This window comes from Diabrotica virgifera, chromosome 4 (genome assembly GCF_917563875.1).
Source record: "Diabrotica virgifera virgifera chromosome 4, PGI_DIABVI_V3a".
Lineage (NCBI taxonomy): Eukaryota > Metazoa > Arthropoda > Insecta > Coleoptera > Chrysomelidae > Diabrotica > Diabrotica virgifera.
Window position 1 is genome coordinate 52,178,840 of NC_065446.1, and position 24,219 is coordinate 52,203,058.

Genomic DNA, 24,219 nt, shown 5'->3' on the forward strand with positions numbered 1-24,219 from the left:
AAACACCCTGTATACTACTTCATCTTGATTGCGGCCCGCAAGCTGTGGCAATAGCTACTATGTGGCCCAGGAAAGAAAAAGGTTGAGTATCGCTGGTCTAGAGTCTAGAGACTTGTAACTTTTTGTATTGTGTTCAGGAAGACGCATGACGTCAGGAAAAAATCTCATCATCAGCATTCTCTTTGCCTTATCCCTATGCGGGGTCGGCTTCCCTAATTGCATTTCTCCACACAATTCTATCTTGGGTCATATCAATATTAATCCCCTTTACCAACATGTCCTGCCTAATCGTCTCCCCCACGTCTTCTTTGGTCTTCCTCTCCTACACCTTCCAGGAATCTTCACTTCAGCAATTCTTCGTATTGGGTGATTACCGTCTCCACGTTGAACATGACCAAACCATCTCAGCCTATGCTCTCTCATTTTGGCATCAATTGGTGCCACACCTAGACTTCCCCTAATATACTCATTTTTAATTTTATCCTTTTTTGTCACTCCACTCATCCATATAAGTATTCTCATTTCCGCCACATGCATTCGTTGTTCCTCTTTCTTTTTCACTGCCCAACATTCAGTTCCGTACATCATAGCCGGCCTTATGGCAGTTTTATAGAATTTTCCCTTCAACTTCATTGGAACTTTCCTGTCACACAGCACACCACTCGCCTCTTTCCACTTCATCCATCCATCCCTAATTCTAGTGCATGCATCTCCATCTATTTCTCCATTACTCTATAATACCGATCCCAGGTACTTAAAACTATCGCTTTTTACAATCAGTTCACCATCCAAAGACACCATTTTATTTGTAGTAATTCCATCTTTAACTGAGCATTCCAAATACTCTGTCTTTGTCCTACTAAGTTTTAAACCTTTTTCCTCCAGAGCTTGTTTCCACTGTTCCAGTTTTTGTTCTAAGTCTCTTTCACTATTTCCTACTAACACGACATCATCGGCATACATTAAGCACCATGGAATGTTACCCTGTAATTTCGCTGTTATTTGGTCCAAAACTAATGAGAATAAATACGGACTAAGCATCGAGCCTTGGTGCAATCCTACTTTCACATGAAATTTATCAGTCTCTCCCACACCTGTCCTAACACTAGTCGTTACTCCCTCATACATATCCCTCACAATCTTTACATATTCACCAGGGACTCCTTTCTTATTGAGTGCCCACTACAGAATCTCTCGAGGGACTATATCATATGCTTTCTCGAGATCAATGAATACCATATGAGCGTTTGTTTCTTTACTCCTGTATTTTTCCATCAACTGCCTTATAATGAAAATTGCATCTGTTGTTGATCTGCCCTGCATAAAGCCAAATTGATTCTCGGATATTTCGGTCTCTTCACGTATCCGTCTATCAATTACTCTTTCCCATATTTTCATGGTGTGGCTAAGCAGTTTTATAGCCCTGTAGTTTGTACATTGTTGTATATCTCCCTTGTTTTTATAGACAGGTAGTAGTATACTGCTTCTCCATTCGTCTGGCATTTGTCCTACTTTCATAATTCTATTAATAACCCTGCTAGCCACTTTGTTCCTGTCTCTCCCAATGCTCTCCATACTTCCCCAAAAATATCATCTGGTCCTACCGCTTTTCCTTTCTTTATTTTTTAAAGCACTTGAGCCACTTCCTCGTTTGATATTTTGGTGACCATTGCTGCTACTGTCTCCGTTGACTCCACAGGCTGCCTGTCCAATTCTTCATTTAATAAACTGTCAAAGTACTTTCTCCATCTCTTTTTGACATTCTTTTCGTGAACTAGTATTTTATTATTATTATTTTATTATTCATAGTCAGGAAAAAAGTTCTATACATAATTGTTATAAAATCAACGGTTCCAGACAGAGTTACGGAGGGTGAAAAGTCGAGGTTTTCGATACTTTTTATATTTTTTGGGCAATATTTATGATATAACTATACCAAAAACCCAGACATCCAAAGTGAAAGTTATCCTCCAACACCAAATTGTTCTATATGGTCCATATAATGTTCAGAAAAAAATCACACCATTTTGAGCGTCGGGTTTAGGGGGGAGAGGGGGGGAGAAATCGGTATATATAAAAAGTATCGAAAACCTCCACTTTTCACCCTCCGTAACTCTGGAACCGTTGATTTTATAACAATTATGTATAGAACCTTTTTTATTTTAAATTTTATGTAGAACATTTTTCTTTTCTATAGAACATTCCTTACGCTAAAGCATAGTTTTAGAAATATTGACGAAAAACGTAAAAAAAACTACTAAGTTACCGACTTCTCCCCCATCTCCCCCCCCCCCCCAAACCGGACGCTCAAAATGGTGTAACTTTTTACTGAACAATATGTGGACCATACAGAACAATTTGGTGTTGAAGGAAAACTTTCACTTTGGATGTCTGGGTTAGGCCTTTTTTTGGACCAATTATACTATACTACCTCTGTAACTTTGGAACCGTTTATTTTAGAAGGCATAGGGCCTTTTTTATTTCAAATTTAATGTAGAACAATTTTGTGTAGAAGGTTGTTCATGCTAAGCCGCTTAGTTTTAGAAATATTGACGAAAAACGTAAAAAACTACGAATTTTCAGATTTTCCCCCCTCTCCCCCCCAAACCCGACGCTCAAAATGGTGTGACTTTTTTCTGGACATTATGTGGACCATATAGAACAATTTGGTGTTGGAGGATAACTTTCACTTTGGATGTCTGGGTTTGGGTCTAACTATACCATACTAATAATAGAAAAATGGGTAGAAATGCATAACTGAATTTTAAAGTGCATAAACATGTCAAAATCAATATATAAAGGACCATATTTTGTTATTCAGGGGATTTTTGGGGTCACCGAACACGAATTCGCAATCATAACGGAACCCTGAAGCATCTGGTGCCCATAGTTACTGTTAAGGTACGTCATCTAGAGTTTTGAAGATTTTTGACACTAAATTGATGCAAGCAGATTACTCGGAGGTTTTTGGGATCGCTGAGCACGAATACGTCATCAGAACCGATCCCCCGGAGCACCTGGTGCCCATGGTCACTGCTTAAGCATGTCATCTTCTGGAGTTTTGAGGGTTTTCGGCACTAAATTGATACAAACAGATCACTTAGGGGTTTTTGGGGTTGCTGAAAATGAATACGCCATCAGAACCGACCTCCGAAAACTCTTGAAATTCCTGAAAATGGTGTGCATATCAGCTACCCTGGGCACTAGGTGCTCCGACTGTTGGTTTTGATGTAATATTCGTGTTTATCAACCCCAAAAACCCCGAGTAATCTGTTTGTGTCAATTTAGTGCCGAAACTCTCAAAATTCCATTCCAGAAGATGGATGACGCACCTCAGCAGTGACCGTGGGCACCATGTGCTCCGGGGATCGGGTCTGATGACATATTCGTGTTCAGCGATCTCAAGAACTTCCGAGTAATCTGTTTGCATCAATTTAGTTGCGAATACCCTCGAAACTCCAGATGACGTGTCTTAGATGTAACCCTGGGTACCAGGTGCATCGGGGGTCGGTCTTGATTGCGTAGTCGTATGCAGTGACCCCAAATACCCCCGAATAATAAAATCTGGCACCTAATATACTGATTTTGATATATTTATGCACTTTTAGATGAATGTTATGCTCTTTAAAACAATGTAATTATGCATTTCCACCCATTTTTCTCGGATAAATTAATATCGAAGACTCAGTACTAAAATTTGATAACAAAATCCTGGAAAGGGTGGAACACTTTAGATATCTGTATAGCTGAATTGACTGCAGGGTTGAAAGTGATGAGGAAATTTCAACCAGAATAGAAATTGCACTAAAAAGCTTTATTAGCTGGCGTTCTGTATTGTGCAGGAGAAGTCTTTCATTGTCCAGCCGTCCAAGAGTGTTGAAGTGCTACGTCTGGTCCATTTTGATCTATGGATGTGAAACTTGGACAACAAAAGTGAAAAATCTCAACAAAATAGAAGCGTTCGAGTTGTAGTGTCACCGTCGCATGCTCAAAATACGTCGCATCCCATGGACAGTACATATATCCAACGAACGTGTGCTGGAGACGATGCACAAAAAAAGCGAGAATTGATCAACGTCATAAAAATGAGAAAAATTCAATACTTTTGTCATATAATGCGAGGAGCTAAATATCGCTTACTCCGGTTGATCATTCAGGGCAACATCGAAGGAAAACGCTGCGTTGGAAGAAAACAATTGTCCTGGCTGCGTAACAGTGGCAGCTTGTGGCCTTGGAGACAGGGTCGGCAAGGTTTTTTTGTCTCCTCATATAGGTATACCATAAGGTGGGTGATAAGAAAATTGATGAACAGTTTGTTATAATGAATTGCAGTACTTACTACATAGAATTATACATACATATTTTGTAACTTATCCCACTTTCTGAAAATATTTGGATCGGCATAATTTTAAAGTACCTAACTTGTTATAATAAACATCTTGGAATTTAAAAATGAATAACCATTTTCAATGTCGTTGCAACACGAAACTACAGCCGCGCGATATTCTAGTCCAATCAGAGAGTGCTGCAAGCACCCCTACCGGTTTCGAAACTTATTAGTCTCTCATCAAGAGGCACATATGCTGCTCTCCCCGATCCAACCAAAACAAACCCCGGCGTGCAGTCACGGATCGCAACGAACGAAATGGCATAGATGCCCTAGCGGCAACTTTATATGCCATTAGAGTGAAAACTTAGAATCTTGGAAATTATTTGGCGAAGGTAACTTTTAAATTTTGAATCGTCAAAGAGGTCAAAAATTTGCAAATCTTCAAAATTCGAGAAACGAGTATCTATTTGCATATATTAGTAGGTATCCAAAATTTCAAGATATACCTACTCGTTTTTTGAGATATGTATCATGTTGTTGTCTTTTTTGGGATGGTTCGGAAATATCAAGCGAATCCAAAATGTCACTGCGTATATATTGGAAACTACTATCATTACGAAAATCTCTGAGATTTTGCACCAGCTTTCGTATTCTATTTTTTGAATAAATAATGTCAGTTGACTGATTTTGAACAATAATGAATATCTTGGGCAAACTCTGTCTTAAAAATATTTAAAAGAATATTAAAAGAGTAATTATTTAATAAAGTTCTCAAACCGATTGCTTCACGGATCGAGGTATCGCCAATTTCAAAATCGTCGCCTTCGATAATAAAATCAAAAACTTCCAAAAGCTGTTCACGAAAATCTGCTACAGATACTAAAACTACCAGAGATAATCTGCTTAGATAAAACTAACCGACATTTAAAATTTCACCGCGTCTGACAAACTGTTCGCTTTTTTTCGAAACAAATTTGTTTTAAAGCAGTAATCCGTTTAGGTGAGCTAAACTGGCAAGAAAATAGGATATTCTTTATTTTTTTACACGTATCATGCAAAACTAAATTCATCATATGCGCATAATAGTGAGTAAATAAAGCTTGTGATGCAATATGTAGTTTTAACTTTTACCTGGAGACCATTCAATTCACCACACATCACAGCAACGCCGTCATAAGATTGCCCCAGTTTGCCCTACCAATTTATTTTTGATATCAAAAAATTTTAATCTGTTCTTTAAAACACGAAAAATATATTCTGCCTTATTGCTTTTACTCACGTCTCTAAAACCTAAAAACCTCTCATAAATATTACCACGTAACGCGTATCGAACAACAATAATTGATAATTGTGAATGACATGATAATCAGAAGTTTCATCTACTTCCAGCGAAAAGCAAATGGTTTTCTAAATCTCAGATTCAATAACGTTATTCAAAATGTAACTATTTGATTATATGTATTAGTTCATTCTGTATTACGAATACACTTCGAATCAGAAAGTAAATATTTCTAAAACAATTTTATTATTTTCTCTATAATTACTTTGATTTTTAACAAATGCTTCGATCCATCATGTCTACTAAATGATAATTCCTGACAACTTAAAAAAATTACAATATCAATTAAACGACGTAAAACGGCGTGATTATTTTTGACAATTTCTGCCGATGGCGATCTGACGATGCCAAATGAAACACCGACCGGCAGATTTAAATATTCCGTACCTGCCGCTTATGCCTAAGGAGAGAATGTAGTGTGTTCGCTTGTTCATCGACTTGTTATTTCGTTGAGTTTTACGTGTAAATTGTCAAGCTACGGATGAGTTGGGTAGTACGGCTGGGTACGGCTAGCCGAACAGTCAGATGAATGGCTCGGATCATTCATTTTTTGAGAAGTCTATTATGTGCAGGGATCACTTAATTCTCGGATTGACCAAATCCTTTTAAAAACCATGAATAAAATTTAGTCTGTATTATCTGACAGATTTAAAAATCTATCTATATAAATGTGTGGGTCGGCAGTGCCGCCGACCCTGATCGGCCGCCACTGCTGCGTAACATTAGACAATGGACAATGGGCAGGTCGAGCGGCCGAGGAATTGTTTCATATAGCTGCCGACCAAGAAACATTTCATCAGCTTGTCAATACGAGGATAGCCAACGCTTGAAAACAAGCACGGCACACAAAGAAGAAGACCCATTTTTCTATTTTAGACTTTTTTCCTAATATCATCCTGAACACAATGCATAAAAGATGATGGTCTGTAGATGCTGCATTTAAAATTCGATTTATTCCGGTATTTTTATTTTTAGTGCTAAATGCCCTGGTCTATAGACATTCTATGAAAGTAGTGTCTGTTTAATTTTCGGTATTGTACATCTATTTCAAGAGTCTTTTTTGCTGGCATCTGTGTTTTAAAGTTGTATGTGACTTGTTAGTCTGGAAACTGGTTACCTTATAGGGTAAAAACATCTCTCGCTGACTAGTATGTTATTGTGTCAATCGAAAGCATTAGAAAATTATCACCTTGTTTGCAGATTTTATTGCGCAACATTGCTAAGTAATGGGTACTTGTCACACTTATGTATCATAGTCAGGGTCGTACCTTATTTTTTATTGTATCATTATACTTATATCTTTTACAGGTATTCAGTAGGATTTTAGGACAAATTCACTAATTAAATGCATTTTGATTAGTGGGATGTTGACTGTACACGGAAAAGGGACACATGAGCAGATATTGAACACCAGACAAATGATAGAAAATTAGAGAGAACACAAAATAGCAAATGCCGCTCTGTTTAGTAAATTATACAAATAGTCCAGGAAGCAGGCATATGTTTTGAATTAGACAATTTCCATGATTCTATTTTTTTTGCTGGAAGCACTTCAGGACATGGGCGCCCATATAAAAATTTTTAAGGGGGCCAGACGTGAAGATTTTGCACATTACAATTTGTATACTTTGGATAACAATATACAATTTAAAGCACCCGAAAAGCTAGGGGGGCACGCACCCCCTGCCCATGGGTATGGGCGCCTATGCTTCAGGATGCACCTTGTATCAGTAATCACGATATGCGCCAGTCGCAAACCTTGTGCTGCATTTTTTGTTTAACAAAATCAGCAAAAAATCGACAATTTTTGCTTGTTGTGCCCATATTTTCGGCTATCTATAACTCAAAAGATATTATTTCAAGAAAAACTTATATAAGGTTAAAGTTTAATTTTTCTTCTTATTCTTCATGTGCCTCATCCTTTAAAGACATTGGCGATCACCATGGCCCATTTTACTCTGCCTGTAGCGGTTTTGAAGAGTTCTATGGTTGTTTTTACACTCCACTGCTTTATATTTTTCAACCAGGACGTGCACCGTCTCCCCGGTCCTCTTTTTCTTCCTTCGTTTTTTAATTTTACATAATATTTGACTAGCTAGAAATTGAAAATTTAATGTTTATTGCAGTGCCGGTTTATCCACTGAGCCAGGGGTTCCCAACCTTCTAACTGCGTACCACCTGAAATATTTTGAAAGTTTTGACGTACCACCAAACCCCTGGCGAGGGGAAGGGCATGGACTGGAAAAACCCTTCCCCGATCCTAATTTTTTTAGAAACATTTTTAGTATCAGAAACCTGTCAAATCAACAAAAATCAACATTAGTCATTGTATATCGAGATTAGTGCCAAACTTGTTGCAGTTTGCCTGTGATTAAAGTGTCAATTGCAGGAATAATGATTTAACTTACATATTTTATTCTTTAAGTCCTCTTCAACAGTTGTTAGTTGATTTCTGTATTTATTTATTTTATTTTTTACGTATAATAGTTCAGAAAAACTAGTTTCACACAAGTAACTATTGACAAATGGCATCAAAAACAGCATAGCTTGTCGGGAGAGCATTTCATACTTGGATTTACACCCGATACAGAAGTCAATGAACGACTTTTCTTTAAAACATGTCTTTCATAGAACTGTCTTCTGTTGAATTCCGATCCAGTCAAGTTCTGATCCAGTCAAGTTTGGAATAATCTTCAGAGAAATATTTATTAAAACTTTCTTGAAGAGATTCCAAGTGAAGAATTATATCAGCAACCACATCTGGTATTGGAGATATTTCGTTTTCTTCAAAGAATTATGACAGCTTAGGAAAAGCAGAGACAGTCTTCCCCTGTATTTGAGAACATAAAGGAACCAACTTTTTCTTGAAGGAATTTATTTTTTCATTGGCTGTGAAGGGAGTTGTGTTTACTCCCTAAAGACCCTGTATGCAACAAAAGAGTTTTGAACATACCACCCATCACCCATATCTTCAAACATCAAGGAGAATAATCTTGAATTAAGAGACATAAGCCTTTATAAAAGTAACTTTCACAGCATGTGATAAAACGGAGATCATATTTTCCGACATACCTTTAGCAGTTAACTCTTCTCGGTGTATGATATAAGGTGTACTTCGGCATTCAGGAGCAACTTTCTTTATTTTTGCTGCTATCCCTGTTAATTTTCCTGACAATCTGTACTTGCAATCTTGCTTTATCTGTACAAAAACCAATACACTTTGATAAAGGAACGCGTATTTTGAGCTCATACTCATTTATTGTATTAAAAATAAGTTCCGCTGTAGTGTTTGATTCAAGTGATTTGTAGAACAAAAACTCTTTGAACGGTTTGGGCCATTTACACAGCGGCCGGTAGTAAAAGAGTCTCGCCTATTATGTGAGGCTTTCCATCCTTTGCCATTTCATAACTATAAATTTATAGTAAGGTAGAACGCCTTCATTAAGTTTGTATCAGTATTTACAAAGCTAGCCATGTATTTATTTTCTTTCTTAAAAAAGTATATTTTTTTTTAAATTCGATCGGCAACTAAATCAGAGAGTTGTATGTGTTGATGACGTATCAGCATAGAAGGCTTCATGTTTTGGTTCGAAAGCGTTTCGAAATAAGCAACACATTGAGGAATAGAACTGGCATTATTTCCTGTGCCAAACTTCACTATAAAACCGTACTGTGAACTGTGAGTAATCGCTTGTTTCACCCACGCGACGCGTACCAGCTGGAATCTTCCCGCGTACCACCAGTGGTACGCGTACCACCGGTTGGGAACCCCTGCACTGAGCGATTGGGGCGGGCGCCCTGGGACTCCGGCTCCGGAGGGGCCCAAAGAGGTCCGTTCCTTTTAATTATAAAAAAATAAAGTCGCTAAATAATTCACATATTCTTCGAAAAAATCTCATACGCAGATACGCCAATACACTGCAAACGCCTTTGTTTTACTGTTACATCTCTTCACGCCTATACACAGTGCCGTAGCCTAGCACCACAGGGGCCCCGTGTCAGTGTTTGTGGCGGGGCACTTTTCCAAAAACTACAGAAAGTTGTCCGATTTCGCCATGTCATTGATTAAAAATTACCCAGGTAGTGGGTAAAAACTGTGTAGGTTATTAATCAATGGCCATGTCTCGAATTGTATCCAAAATAATCGCACAAACGTAGTTTTCTTAGTTTCTAATAATTTCTTTTTGAATTGTGAGGCTTAAATAATAATGTATCTCACTCTTCGGCTTTAAAATAAGTTCTTTTAAAATTTCAATATAATAAGTCTTTTTAAAATAGTTAAACGAAAGACAAAAATAGATATACATAAATCTAATTTATAGATAAAGAATAGATTATTCTCGAAAATGCCAATACCCAAACAATAGGTACATACTCTTTCAAATATTCAAAAGCGATTACAAAAATTGCAATTTGGCATTATACAGTTGGCATTATACTAAGGCTAGCACTCCACTTGGGATTTGTAGTCGCAGCGACAAAGAAATCGCTGTCGCAGAAAATCTAGAGTCTAGAAAATTAGTCGCTGTTTTTAGAATCGCGAATTGAATGCTACAAGGATGTAACATCAGCTTTTAGATGTTTTTTTTTAATCTAGAGATAAAGAAGAAGTCAAGACGACAATTAATACTTTATGCGAGAAACATAAAACGATGTTGATGGAACCAAAGAGAACTTGTATAATGAAATTACCCATTTTGTAACGTTATGCCAAAATTTGAATAAACATCATACAATTTATGAAAAATTTGATTCTTCCACGATGTAAAAGCAACTTTTCCCAATATTTTAATTTTACTGCAAATTTATTTGACGATACCAATTTCTAATGCGTCAGGCGAGCGGTCTTTCTCGGCTTTAAAAAGAATAAAAACATATTTTAGGTCAAATTTGGGTCAAGAAAACCTAGATGCATTATCCCTATTGTATATAGAAAATGAAGAACTGGAGAAACTGAATTGTGATAATATTATATGGCAGTTTGCGAATGCCAAGTCAAGAACAAAAGTGATCTAATTTTTGTATTAATGTATTTTTTAGAATATGTTTTTTTTGCTTGTCATGTGTTGTTTTGTGGAACATTCTGTTTTTTATTTATGTTTTTAAATGTATTTTTTGGGTTATTTTTTACGTTTGCTATTCTTCTTGCTTGTTTAAAAAAGTATTTTATGGATTTTACAATAAACCTTTTGCATGTGTTTTCTTGTTAAAATACTGACAACGAATAGCAATGAAGGGACTACAGCTCCCTGGGCCCGAAGTTAGGTTTATTGTTTGCAAAATAGCAATAATTCGGAAAAAATTTCAAAAAAATAGAGGTTTTTTAACAAATTGAAAATTGATTATTTTACAGAGAATCGGTTTTAGAAAAGTGCATTTATTGATTTGAAAAAAATAGGCAATACTAAACTATAAAAATTATACATATTGTAAAAAATTTAACGTAAGGTACAATTAAATAAACACATATATTCTATGTTTGAAAATAGTCACTAAAGGAACTAAGAGATATTTCAATCAACAATAATTCTATGGTGCAAATATAAACATAATGATTATTGTGTAAGGGTCGTAATGAAGTATGAACGTTAAAAGTTTGTCTAGAGAATTCCCAATACCATTAAGTAACTTAAAGATAAATAAATGAAGTGAAGAAAAATATATTAAAGCAAAATATATAAGCAAAAAATGTCTAATTACAAAGTTTTTTAACTTACGTCAAAGTATAAAAAGTACCACTACTTGGAGTTGTGTGTGTGTGCATCATATTAAGAAATTTTGTCTGCTGTGATGGAAAATGAAAACTCCGGATGATGAAAAAATTAATTAACTCATTAATAATTGTAAAACATTAAAAAACAACCACTTAAACGTTACAACATATAAAATTTTGTGCATGGTAATGGGTAGGTATCACCCAACCATTTCAAGTGATGTCTAGCAGTTGACCGACAGTGATTGACATTGGATGTTGGATTTTACATGTTTCATCTGTCCGGTGTTGACATCTGACAGTTGACATTACAAATGAAAATTATTGAAAATTATTTTACAAGGATAATTGAAAAATAGATATAAAGAAAATGTACCGTAGATGTCTGTACAAATACAATAATAATTTAATTGTCTACAAGTACCTATTAAACTGAAGACTAAGGGCCGTTTGCACCGACTATATTAAGGCTAGCTTAAAATTAGGACCCGCGTAAAGTAAATATTTTCGCTGCACCGTATGTCAAACTCGATTTAAACCTCACTTAATTTAAGTTTTCTTAAGCCGCCGAATTTGACGGCTTAAATTAAGTGAGGTTTAAATCAAGATTGACATACGGTGCAGCGAAAATATTTACTTTAAGCGGGCCTTAATTTTAAGCTAGCCTTAATATAGTCGGTGCAAACGGCCCTTAGTGGCTTAAGATATACATACGTTTTGTCATGACAAAAGGAAGAAGATAGTTTTAAAATAGATATGAATAAAAATTCAATTTTTTGAATTCTGAATGGTCTTGTTTATTCACAATCTTCTTTTATCCTTAATATGAAGGATTTAGAACTTAATTATTATTTATTAACAACCTTTCTAAGTGAGCATAAAAGTTTTCAATATGCCCTTGACATGGTGCATGAATATTATATATAGTCCGTCCGCTAAAGCTTTTCCCATGCGGTACGATTCATTTTCAATCAAATTATTGAAACCAACGTCGATGTGTGTATATACTTTTTGTATACTGTATACTATATACTACACACATCGGCGTACGTTTCACTTTCTGTTTTGACTTAATTTGATTGAAAATGAATCGTACCGCATGGGAAAAGTTATAGCGGACGGAATATAAAGTTGAATCATGCAGGTGTATAGTAAAAATATTGACCAAGATTCTATTGAGTGTTTAGATGATGATATTTTTACTATACACCTGCATGATTCAACTTCATATTATGTATATTCATGCACCATGTCAAGGTGATATTGAAAACTTTCATGCTCACTTAGAAAGGTTATTAAGAAAAAATAATTAAGATCTAAATCCTTCATATTAAGGATAAAAGAAGATTGTGAATAAACAAGACCATTCAGAATTCAACAAATGGAATTTTTATTCATATCTATTTAAAAACTATCTTCTTCCTTTTGTCATGACAAAACGTATGTATAACTTAAGCCACTAAGTCCTAAGTTTAATAGGTACTTGTAGACAATTAAATTATTATTGTATTTGTACAGACATCTACGGTACATTTTCTTTATACCTATTTTTCAATTATCGTTGTAAAATAATTTTCATTTGTAATGTCAGCTGTCAGATGTCAACACCGGACAGATGAAACATGTAAAATTCAACATCCAATGTCAATCACTGTCGGTCAACTGCTAGACATCACTTTAAATGGTTGGGTGATACCTACCCATTACCATGCACAAAATTTTATATGTTGTAACGTTTAAGTGGTTGTTTTTTTTATGTTTTACAATTATTAATGAGTTAATTAATTTTTTCATCATCCGTAGTTTTCATTTTCCATCACAACAGTCAAGATTTCTTAATATGATGCACACACACACAACTGCAAATAGTGGTACTTTTTTATACTTTAACGTAAGTTAAAAAAACTTTGTAATTAGACGTCTTTTTGCTCATTAGTTCAATTTTTATTGTAGCATTAGCTCTGAAGATGACATTTTTGTCGAAAGCACTTAGTTAAGGAAATTAAATATATTTACACACTTCATATACTTTTTTCACTTCCTTCATTCATCCAAGTGTGTACAAAACTTTAATATACTTTAATAATTTAATATACATATATACACCGGTATTTTAGGCGTTAACGCCCTTCCGGTAGGGATCTATGGGGGAGTATCACCGAGCCGCAAGCCCTTATCCCTTGCCGTACTGCTCCCTCATAGGCCGATCAGACGCCCGCATATTCCAGTCTAAGCGCCAGATTCATATTTAGAATTTTATACTGACGCGTTAGCCTTTTTTGTTTTTCCGGCGACCTGGCTGGGCTCGAACTCACATACCTCACGGCGAAGTGAAGTGGCGGTCAGCCGCTAGTCCCACTGAGCTGTCCGATCGACCTTTAATATACATACATACTTTAATATACATCCAAGTGTGTACAAAACTTATCAGTCTTTCAACTAAAGATAAATAGTAAATCCAAGTAATCTCTTCTTGCTGAAAATGAGATCAGTTCTCAAAAGTGCAACATCATACATCAATCACATCATAAGTCTTTCATTTCAGATTTCAGATCGAGATCAATTTTTAAGCGCAGTGAATTAAAAATCTTCTCTGCGCCCTCTCTGCTTTTCTCACTGCTGATTGAGTGTAAAGATGTCAGAAAATAGTAGCAAATTTTAGCTGGGTAACCCAATTAAGAATCGAGTATCTTTAAAGACTTACTTGAGTTTTACGAACTCCAAAATCCAAAACATACTTTCTACTGTCGCGTTTAACTTGATGTCGTTCACTAAATTTCTGAGCTGTCATATTGGCATATTTATTGTTCATAAAATACAACGAAATGATATCTATTCTTTCCAGAATGAAAATAACCGTGTTAATAAATTTTCAAAGACTACAAATTAATGTTTACGAATAATATTCACTCTAATTTCATGTTATTTATGTGTTAGAATCATATCATTTACACACTGTGAGAAACATGACAAAAGACAAAAGCTGTGCGAAGAAGGAAATTAAAATTTAATCCACTGGCCTACTAAATCAACTAATTCATCAGGTAAGTACAATTTAATTCGTCAATGTTAAGGGCGAAAAGGTAACACTCAGTTTGGCCAAAATGAAATAAGGCCCAAACTACAAATTCGACGATAAATTGTTCATATCTTAAATGGTCTTTTATGTACTGCATGGTGCGTATGTACTGATTTGTAATAGACCTGGTTGTGGAGAAGCGGCCTATTAGAGCCTTCAAGTTCTTAATCACGACATGGCATAGACCAACAAGTTTTGTGCCATTTACATTTTGGTCGTACAGGCTAATACTTTATTAGGCTATTCTATGTTTAATAGTTTTAATAATTAGAATAGCTGTCTTCACCTTCTTCTTCTTATATTAGGCCTCTTAACTCGTTCTTAACCAATTTTGAGCTTGTATTCGTAGCTGTGATGTTGATTGCCAGCTATCTCGCCATCTTTTAAAGGACTTTCTTATTGCTCTCTTGCCTGTTGGCTTTGAATCTCTGGCTTTATGGGCTATTCTCTCGCTGTCCATTCTTATCACATACTGATTCCACTCTCGTCTTCTCTGTCTTTCCCACCGTACTATGCCTTGTATGTTACAGAGATCTCTTATTCTGCCGTTCAGTATTCTGTCTCTCAGTGTTTTCCCAGTTATTGACCTCAACGTTTTAATTTCTGATGTTCTCAGTATCCTCTTGCTTTCTGCTGTATCACATCTTGTTTCTATCGCGTACGCCATGATCGGTCTTACACATGATTTGTACATGCGTACTTTCCCTTCCAGCCTTATCTTTATTTCTCCAGATGACATCACTCAGACATCCTGACACGTAATTGGCTTTATTTGCTTGCTTTCAGACGCTCTCTTTAACATCTCCATAACTACATATTTCGACTCCCAGATATTCGAATCTCGAGACTTGTTCAATTAGTTCGTCGTTAATTACTATTTTGCATCTTATGGGTTCCCTTGACTCTGCCAGGGATTTGGCCTTAGCTGTTGATATGTTCATGCTATAGTTTTTCAGAATGAAAGTTCAGAATAGCTGTAATAATTGTTGATCTTCGTAGGTAGTCAACCTCTTGTGAATAAAACACACAAGATTGCACATCAATTGCAATTTTAAATTTAATTAAACGAACGGTACAAAACACTAAAGACTAATGCTATAAACGTCATTACGACATGCTTTGTCTGCAAAGAAAATATTAACTAGTCTTTTAATAAAAAAACTGGTTACGTCCCTGCGAAGAGTAACTATTTTACAACTGTATCGTTTCTGCGGCCAAACACATTAAGGCCAATCGGATTGATTGTCTGTCTATGGATGTTGATGAAGTTTTTCATGAGATTTATGACGTATCCGAATGAGATGAATGTTGGTAAGTAATTCTCGGAATGATGTTCAATTGTAAAGTAGTTGCATTAAGGAAATTTAGTCATTAGAAAGTCCGAGGAAGATGACGATTTAACAACGTTGAGCAATCATTGCAAACCTAATTATCGTTCATTTGACGAATTGATTAATGGTATTTGAGTAGTGGTGGATCTTAATCGCCAAATAAAAACAATGTTTGATAAATACCATTCATGAATATAGCTACTCTGCTTTGGTTAACTAGTGATTAGCATGTGGTATAAAGCAGTTAGATAAATTAGATCAATAATAATTAAGTAACATTGAACTATTAAAGCCGCTGGACATGCGGCGGTTATTCTTCTTTCTTATGTCGCCATTATGCTATGGAAGTTGTCGTTCCAATTGGTTATTATTGGATCTGTCATCTGACTGATTCATATATAAATATGTTGTTTGATTATCAGGCAACAATCTCATGCTCTTTGTAATATGGACCTTGTACTATACTTAGTGATTTAGATTATGAAGAATTAATTTTAGAACTTCGGTACTCAAAGACTCGAAGGCACCGTTGCTCAGTCTGGGTAGCATATGGCTGACCGTCGTTTTTAGAGTTGAGAAACACAAGAAAGAATAGATACTAAAAAAAACAAAAGGAAGTAAGGAAGAGAAGAACGTTTCAAAAAAGAGAAAGGGCGTCACTGTTTTTAAATGTTTGAATAAAAAAAAACAAATATTGGTAATCGATTGCAGTCACGTGCGAGAAAGAAAAAATACATTCAGTGACATTAATGACAATTAATGTTTTAAAAATTGTAAAAGTGATGACTTTCAACCGTCAAATATTTATAACAACTGTGTGTTTAACTGTATTAATTTGAGTGTCCGTTTGCCAAAAGCTGATATGCCCACTTTCGATATTTTTCTGAAGAGCAAATTCAAATGTCCACTATGTCCATAAAATCACAGTTTTCGGAATATCATATTTGGTTTTGAGTTTAATGTTTACACAGCTATTTATGTGAGTTGACATATAAGAAAAAACTGTAATTTTATGGCCGTCGTGGAAATTTGAATTTGCTCCCCTGAAAAGTACCAAAAATGGACATATCTGCTTTTGGCAAACGACCACTGATTTGTACTTACATAAATAAATTACAATAAAATTTTGGTGTTGAACAGTTTTATTCATGAAATAATCGCAACAAATTGCACTCGATCTCTAAAATTATTATACTGTCAAAGTGTCACTCGGGAAAAATTCGATAATTTTAGAGCTCTTGTGCAATTACTACTGATAATTCGTTGAAATAGAATTATTTTGACATAATATTCAAGAGTCAAATCAGTAGAAGATAGGCTTGTTCCAACCCGTCACATTACGGTTCTCGAATGGTTACGCGTATGCTCAGTAACAAATTTTTTGTTACTGCGCATACTTGTAACCATTCCGAGAACGGTAATGTGACGGATTGGAACAAACCTAATAACAATGGTTTTGGATCGTTGTCATGGAAACCAATATCGTCGTCATGGTAAACAATGTCATTGAAAGTTTGGTTATGACAACCTTGTCAATTAATTCGTGTATTTTCACTCCAAAATAAAAATTGATATAACTCTATTTGTTGTGTTTTTTTTTTCAAACGAAAATAACTATTCTAATTAGCGATCGAATCATTTAGTAAATTGTTTGTTAAATATGTTTAAAAAATACTGAGATGTCGTTTATTTTAAAAAATATTTATCTACTCTATCTCATATTATGCATAGTTTTTAGTTTGTGAAAACTGTCATTATAGATAGCAGTGCGTGAAGGATTTAAAGTGTGCGTGAAGTAACAGTGTATTTTAAATGGGCTTTACTTTTTCGCACTGTTTTTTGGCACACTTCCATAACGAGCGATCCACAATTATTGAGATCAAAGTTAGCCGTGCAAAAAATTACGTATGTCTTGTTTTAATCTGAATTTATCAATTAATTTTGATTAACATTATAAAACATAAAAAATCAGTCAAAACCTTTAACACAGAACTTTAATCAAAAATAAAAAGAATTAACAAAATTATAAGTAACAATAATAAATAAAATCAAACAATATGCTGTATAATATGTCCACCACCAACATCTCTACATAACCTAACTTTTCTTGTTAAGTTGACGTACACTGCAAAGGTGAGGTAAACTGAAAAGTATATCTGAATTAAAATAGACATGTACTGTATAGCTATCTCTGTCGTTTTAATCAAATATCCTTAACCCGCGTTGTCATGGTGATGACATTTGAGAATTTGAGCAATAAATCACAACAAAAGTTTTTACAGTTTTGTGGTTTGAAAGAAGTTAGAATTTTTAAATGTCAAAGGTCTAAACATTGTAGAATAGAATTCCAGTGACGAAAAGTTACAGTTTTTTATGTGTTTATCGTAGACAAATTATTGTATGAAATTGTGCGTGAAGTACTTTTTGCAAACTTACGCTCTAAACACGCGTGCGTTGGCAAAAAGCATACTTCACGAACTGATTTATAAATAACTACATATTTATAAATACAAATTGTAAACATATTAGGCATAATGTTGTTCTGAAGCTATTTCCTTGTGGCATTTTTATAATAAACTATTTTTAATGGGAAATAAGCCACAATTTTACCAAAAAAATGATTTTATTAACCTTTCGAAGCCCAAATCGGGTTTCGTTGTCAAAATACAAAATACTACTAAAATAAATAAAAATGTTGTTGCTAAGTAAAAAAATTCTTCTAATAATTTATTTAATCTGACTCATTTATATTGGCAATTCAGACGTATATTATACATTTTAAAGTAGAAGACTTTAAAATGATATCGCCAATATTTATGAGTTGCGTTCCTGGGACGACTTTACTAAAAGATAGTTCATTCGATTACATGAAATCAATCCCAACTCAAGAATATCCGTCACAAAAAAATCATAGCATGTAATCTGTCTTTAAAAAGACAATCAAATGCAACGATGACATTAAAATTCTCGCGTTAGAGATTCCATAGTAAATCACGAGGGAAAACCACGAAAAAACCTCGTGATACTATCCCGACATCGTAAGTATTTGGTCTTACATTTAATTTACTTTCAAAAAACTAATATCAAATTCTGACTTTAATATGTTTAAATTATAAATAATATTAATAATATATAGATATACAATAAGTAATACTAAAATATAAAATTTGTACTAACTCGATATGTTATTGACTTACTAATCATGGTATTTTCTTTCTATTGACTTCCTCTTTCATAATTTGTAATAGGCATAATTAATGTCGTTTGAAAAAATTAAAAGAAAAAAAATAATATATAAAAAAAATATAAAAAAATATTAACAAAAAAAATAATAAATAAATAAAAAAATAGAAACAAAAATAAAAAAGAATAGAAAAATAAAAAAAAGTAAAAAAAAAGTGTTTCGCACAAATTAAAATACATATTAAAAAAACACAGTAAAATAATTAAAAAAAACAAAATAAAAAAAACAACACAATGTACCATGTATCTATAAAAATAATATTGTAGTAGTTATGTTATGAAATAAGAAATTTATGACTATGAATCTGCAATCAATCACAAACAAGTCTGGCTAATTGGCTCTGCCAAAGCCATTTTGCAAAAAAAATTAACTACATATTTCGGGTCGTTGGTGACGCCACCTTGTGAAAATCGTACCACTAATTTTACCTTGTGGTTTTAGGCTTAACATATACAGCTGAATTTTTATCGGGAATTAAAATGAAAACCTCGTTGTGTTTACCGCAGCCCTGAATTACATTCTTAAATATTGTGTAGAGCACGTTTCTTTAGTGTTGTTTATTTGTAAACTAATTACAAAATGGGTCATGTAATCCAGTAATCCTGTTCAGAGTCTATAGCGTTAATATAATCTGTGGCGAAGAGCAAACTTGGATTTTCTCCTTGTTTAAGTGCTAATCAAGTAGGGTGAGCAGTTCATCAATTAGTCGGGGATTCTTAGGCGGCGAGTAATAGGAGCCGCCGCCGTTGCTCTATGCTTTGCTGCTCCCGAGTCTGCATCATGACCATACGTCCAAAGACGTTTCTTATTTTTTTTATATACAGGATTTGTTGACTCTGTTTTAATTTTATTTCTGTAGGAAAATAAGAACTCCAATGCCACCAATAAAGTAGCCTCCGTATTTGTTCAAATTTTTTAGAGTTACTTGAAATTTATTGGATTGTTTCTTTTTTCGTACATTATTGGCTCAAATTGCACTATATATTGAGTAGCGGTTAATAGTTCAAAGAGGTAATCTACTGTAAAGTAATAATTACGTGAGTATGTAGATAAATACGGAAAGAGAAATGGGGTTATTCATTGAAGGAGAAGAAGTAGAAAATTTACAGAAGATTTGCTATCTCGAAGCATAATTATTGACGCTAGCGGTGGAATAGAAGAAGAAATAAATGGAAGGATAATAAAAGCCCAAAATGTGTTATGTATGCTGAAGAAAACATGGGACTCCAATAAATTAACAACCAAAACCAAAATCAGGATATTTAATACAAATGTAAAGAGTATTTTGCTATATGCAGCAGAAACTTGTAAATTAGAAGAAAAGATTATACAAAAGGTTGAAACATTTGTAAATAGATGCCTCAGATGAATATTGAATATATATTGGCCAAATCGCATAAGTAATAAGGAACTTTGGAGAAAAACTAATCAAGAGCCGATAGCCACAACGATTAATAGACGCAAATTAATGTTTATTGGATATACATTAAGGAAAAATGAAGATGAGATAACCAAACAAGCCTTGGATTACCAGCTAACTGTAAAAACAAAACAAGGCAAACCAATGACATCCTGGAAAAGAAATACATATTACCAAAGAGCTAGAGGACAACAAGTTAACATGGAAAGAGGTGAAAACCCTAACCAAAAACACAGATGAATGGAGGGGGACTGTAGACGCCCTATGTTTCAAATGGAACCAAGAGGAGTAAAGTAAAATGTAGCTAGCCAACACCGACAAGTTATAGTGGATACAGAGACAAAAATAAGACGGAAAAGAAAGCAAGTATGGTATGACACCAGAAAGTAAAGTGGTGGAAGTTAAGGAATAAGGATTTGTCAAGAGTGTTAAAACAGTAGAATGCTGGAATAGCTTGAGAAAAAAGATACCATTAATGACTGGAGGGAAGCCAATCGCAAAGTTGTGGTACGAGTGAGAGAGGAAGTGCTAGGAAAAACATCTGGTATCTGGTATCTCATAGGGACCAAAAAATCTTGGTGGTGGAATGATCAAGTGCAACAAATGATTAAAGAGAAAAGAAGGCAGCTAAAAATGGTGGGACAGGTCTACAACAGACGAAGATAAGGAGATATACAAGGTAGCAACGAGGGAAGTAAAGGGCGCTGTACCTACTGCTAAGAAAAGATCGAAGCTAGCTGGAAACGCCAGAGGGGATGAAAAGGATTTACAGCATTGCTAAAGTAAGTGACAAGTCATCAAAGGACTTAAGAGTGCGAATTAAGAGTGTACGAAGGACAGGAGTATCTCTAGAAAGTGTAGTATCCCTCGTGGGATACTCGTGTAGTATCCCTAGTAATCGTCATGGCTTACAGAAATGACAATCAACATATACAGCAAGAGATGATGCCACTAGATATCGATATATTAGGAATAAGCAATACAAGATGGGTCAGCTCTGGTGGACTCAATACAGACAATGGACGAATCTATTACTCTGGAAGCAGCGACACCCAACACAGATATTGAGTTGCTATGATCCTCCGTGGAAAAGTAACGAGATCAGTAACAGGCTTCGTTTCGATGTCCGAAAGAATTATAATGTTGCTGTTATTGACAACCCATGGAAAAATGAACCTAATCCAGATTTATGCGCCAACTGAAGACAAAAATGAAGAAAAAATAGAAAACTTTTATAGCGCATTTCAAAAATCATTACATCTCACAGCATCTAGAGACATACCAGTGATCATGGGTGATTTTAATGCAAAAATTGGCGAAGGAAAATGCTACCCTAATGTAGGACCATACGGACTTGGCGACCGAAATGACAGAGGGGTTCGCCAGAAAGCATAATGATATAGCCGCAAATACATTCTTTAAATTACCTAAGCGACGCCTTTATACATGGAAATCGCCAGCTGACAAAGACAACAAAATTGTCAGAAATCAAATTGACTACATCCTAATAAAGCACAGATTGATATCGAAACTCAATTCAGGCAGTAAAGGCATATCCAGGAGCGGACGTATCTTCTGATCACAGTCTTTTAATTGCTAGGTTTCAACTTCAATTACAAAAGACGCAAAAAAGCCGCAACAACAATAAACTTAACATAAAGAAACTAAAGTCAGAAGAAACAAAAGAAAATATGAAACTCGAAATCAACACAAATCTAGGCAGAAACCCAGGAAATAATTGCAACGTAGAACAGCAGTGGCAATTTTTCAAAACCTCTATATTAGAGACAAGTAAGAAAGTACTTACAACAACCAAATGCAAGAAAGAAGAATGGATGACGGAGGAAATTCTAGAGTTGATGAATGAAAAAAAAACAAAACCATCAATAAAACCCGCTATAAACAGCTTCAAAACCAAATAACAAGAAAAATTAGGGAGGCTAAAGAAACCTACTTCTCTGAAAAATGTAAAGAAATGGAAGAACTGCAAAACAGATATGACAACGTCAACCTACATAAAAAAGTCAAAGAACTAGGCGGAATAGGAAATAAAAGAACCTCAAATATATTGCTCGACAAAAATGGAAATATTATAATGGAGACAAAACGAAAACTACGACGATGGAAAGAGTACATCGAGGAACTATTTCATGACCAGAGAGAAGCTAGTACATCCGTAGATAGCCAAACCGGAGATGTGGGCCCAGAGATAATCAAATCAGAGGTTAGTCAGACGACTATGAAAACCAATAAATCTGCTAGTCCAGATGAATTACCTAACGAGCTGATAAAGTTGGTCAACGAGAAAGACCTGGATATAATAGTAGAACTGTTCAACTCTATCTATACTACAGGGATCATTCCTAGAGAAAAAATGTTGACATCAGCATTTGTGTGTTTCCCAAAGAAAGTGAATGCCAAAGAATGCAGTGACTACCGAACCATAAGCTTAATGTCACATACCTTAAAAATTCTGCTGAAAATAATTATCCACGCCAGAATATACTCTAAACTGGAGCTGGATATTAATGACACTCAATATGGGTTCCGCAATGGTTTGGGTACCAGAGAGGCATTATTCTCCTTCAACGTGCTGACACAGAGATGTTTGGATGTTAACCGTCCTCTTTACGTCATACGTAATACGTGCTACGTTATAGACTACAATAAAGCGTTTGATAAAGTAAAACATGATCGACTCATGGAAATGCTGAAAACTAAAAACCTAGATGAAAGAGATTTAAGACTAATAACACACCTCTATTACAATCAGCGAGCAATAGTAAGAATTGAAAAAGAAACATCTGAAGAAATGGAAATAAAGAGAGGAGTCAGGCAAGGCTGCATACTATCACCTCTATTATTTAACGCTTACTCTGAAGAGGAAATGCGAGAAACTCTGGAAGATGAAACAGTCGGCATAAGAGTAAATGGAGTCTTAGTTAACAACATCAGATATGTAGATGATACAGTAATAATAGCCGATAGTTTACAAGACCTGCAAAGACTCATGAGAAAAATAGTTAGGTGCTAGGGAGTACGGACTCTCTCTCAATATCAAAAAGACGAAGATTATGAAAATTGGTAAAAACAACCATAATACTAACGAAATCTTGATAGCAGAGGGCCAGCAGATCGAAAGAGTAAAAAAGTACACTTACCTACACAGATACTTTGTTTGCTTTAAGACAGTTAATAGAGAAATACGGCGAGAAGAAAAGAGAGCTACATTTGGTTTTTATAGATCATAAGAAGGTGTATGACTCAGTTTCTAGACAAGAGCTATGGAGATGTATGAGAGAGAACTGGGTTCCTGAGAAGTACGTAAGGCTCGTGAAGGATATGTATTAGGTAGCGACACCAAAGGAAAGACTTATGTGGGATTTACCGAAAGTGTTTTAGTGAAGGTCGGCTTGCATCAATGCTCTTCACCGAGTCTTTACCTGTTTAATCTTGTTATGGATGTACTGACAGAGAGGGTAAGGGAGGAGGCCCATTAGTCAATGGTATTTGCTGATGATAAAAATGATGGTAAAAATAAAAATCGACCTGTTTCGGAATTTTTCCTTAAAGTCGCCGGTTTACGAAATAACGAATTTATTCCTTTCATTTGCACCATACTGTCGGTGGAAAATAGTGTCGCGCACGCTTGATTAGCAATTAAAAAACAAAGGAGTTTTGAATATTGTATTGCAAAAAACTCTTCGGGATTTCATCAATCGATGTTTAAAGAATATCTACCTACCTTGCCAACATTAAAATT